This window comes from Arachis ipaensis, chromosome B05, assembly GCF_000816755.2.
Source record: "Arachis ipaensis cultivar K30076 chromosome B05, Araip1.1, whole genome shotgun sequence".
Lineage (NCBI taxonomy): Eukaryota > Viridiplantae > Streptophyta > Magnoliopsida > Fabales > Fabaceae > Arachis > Arachis ipaensis.
Window position 1 is genome coordinate 97,156,653 of NC_029789.2, and position 2,645 is coordinate 97,159,297.

General features: G+C 33.1%; 1 long non-coding RNA gene across 1 annotated transcript in view; it reads left to right on the forward strand.

The window, feature by feature from the left end:
* Positions 1 to 2,645, forward strand: part of LOC110262920 — a 19,938-nt gene that overhangs the window by 2,557 nt on the left and 14,736 nt on the right. The window lies entirely within an intron of this gene.

Consider the following 2,645-nt stretch of genomic DNA (forward strand, 5'->3'; position numbering starts at 1 on the left):
GAGATTGAATTGGAAGAAAGCTACCAAGAGGAAGAGGTTGAAATTGAAGAAGCTTGCAAAGAGGTGGAAGATGTCAAAGAAGAGCACAAGGAAGTGGAGCTTGCAAGTTCATTAGAGACACCTCCCCCAAGGCCATTACCATCCAACACAACATTCAAGTGGGTAAAATTCTCATCCTTGACCTTTACTTTCCCACTTGAATATGGGCTACTAGAGATGGATGGTCAACTTAGAGCTCTTTGTGGCATTAAGAGTAAGAAGAAGATGGTTAGTGGTAAAAATTGTCCTGCAAGGTTCATTATGGTTGGAAGCTTTAAGTTTAAACGCAAAGGTTGGTGTAGAGCTCAATTGAATGGGTCTGGGAAGTTGTTTGGACGCTTCAGTGAGAATTCTAAGGCTGAACCACCCGGATGGAATCATGATAATCAACTTGAAGACTAGTGTAGAAACAAGATTTGGGATCCATGAATATATGAGGATCAATTTTGGGAGCTCAAAGCTTGTGAAGAACTCCATCAAAGCCTGAGGAATTTACTTGGTATTGATAGAGCTTATTGGAAGTCCAAGCATTGGTGGAAGTTTCAAGATGAGTTCAAGCACAAGCCGCCATGACAAGGAGCTCAGAAAATGTCCAACTTAAGGACTTTAACTAAAAGTGCTAGGTGGGAGACAACCCACCATGGTATGATCGCTTCTTTTTCAATTTTATTTCGTGTTGTTTGTTTTTATTTTATTTTATTGAACTTGGAAGTATTCATAGCATCTACATTAGCACTGCATATTGCATACTTCATAATTGCATATAAAAAAATAATAAAAAAAAAACACGCACGCGACGTGGCAGCGTCGCTGATGAGCGGATATTTTATACGCTTTTTGGGGATAATTTCATATAGTTTTGAGTATGTTTTAGTTAGTTTTTAGTTTATTTCCAGTAGTTTTTAGGAAAAATTCATGTTTCTGGACTTTACTATGAGTTGTGTGTTTTTCTGTAGTTTCAGGTATTTTTCTGGCTGAAATTGAAGGAGCTGAGCAAAAATCTGATTCAGGCTGAAAAAGGACTGCTGATGCTGTTGGATTCTGACCTCCCTGCACTCAAAGTGGATTTTCTGGAGCTACAGAACTCAAAATGGCGTGTTTTCAATTGCGTTGGAAAGTAGACATCCAGGGCTTTCCAGCAATATATAATAGTCCATACTTTGCACAAGAATTGACGACGTAATTATAGCTCAGTTATTTAGAACGTGGTGTTTATGTTCATGATAATTGGCTATCATATTTTAAAAAAAAAAAAAAAAAACCTTTTTCAAAAATAATCTTTCTTAAAATTTTTAAAGGTCCCATAACTCAATTGGCTAGAACATTAATTTGATTGGGTTAGAATCTTTTATACTCTTTTCAAAACCTTCTTTTTCAAAAATAATTTTTCTATTAAACCCTGTGCCAAACTTTAAGTTTGGTGTTTTCAAAAATAATCTTTCTTAAAATTTTTGAAGGTCCCATAACTCATTTGGCTAGAGCATTAATTTGATTGGGTTAGAATCTTTTATACTCTTTTCAAAACCTTTTTTTTTTAAAATATTTTTTATTAAATCTTGTGCCAAACCTTAAGTTTGGTGTTTTCTTGTTGATTCCCTTTTGATTTTCGAAAATTTTGGTTTGGTTTTCTAAAAATTTCAAGTTTGGTGTTCTTCATTCATGTTCTTGTGTTCTTGTGAGTCTTCAAAGTGTTCTTGAGCTTCCTTGTGTCTTGATCTTAAAATTTTTAAGTTTGGTGTTCCTTGGTGTTTTCCCTCCAAATTTTTCGAAAACAAGGAGCATTAGATCTAAAAATTTTAAATCTTGTACTATCTTATTGTTTTTCTCTCTCCTCACTAAATTCAAAAAAAAAATAAATATCTTTTCAAAATATCTCTTCTAAGTTCCTAACTTCTTATCTTTTCAAAATTTGTTTCAACTAACTAACTAACTTTTTGTTTGTTTCTTAACTTTTTCAAAACTACCTAACTAACTCTCTCTCTCTAATTTTCGAAAATATCTTCCCTCTTTTTCAAAAATTTCGTTTTTTTTACTAATTATCTTTAATTTTTTTTTACGAAAAAAAAAATAAAAAATAAAAAAAATAAAAAAAAAATAAAAAAAAATTTATTTCAAAATTCAAATTCTTTTTGGTTATTTTATTTTATTTAAGTATTTACTTCTTATAAAATAAAATAAATAAAAAGATAAATCAGTCCAAGTTATATCCATAGATCCATCATGGACATAAGTGGAGATGGACAGTCCAGGAGGACTTTGGGGTCATATTCTAACCCCTCTACTGCTTCATATGGGAGTAGCATCTGCATACCCTCCATTGGAGTTAGTAGCTTTGAGTTGAATTCTCAGCTCATTATCATGGTGCAGCAAAGTTGCCAGTATTCCGGTCTTCCACAGGAAGAACCTACAGAATTTCTGGCACAATTTTTACAAATTGCTGACACTGTACATAATAAGGAAATAGATCAGGATGTCTACAGACTATTACTGTTTCCATTTGTTGTAAAAGATCAAGCTAAGAGGTGGTTAAATAACCAACCTAAGGCCAGCATAAGGACATGGAAACAACTGACAGAAAAATTCCTGAATCAATATTTCCCTCCAAA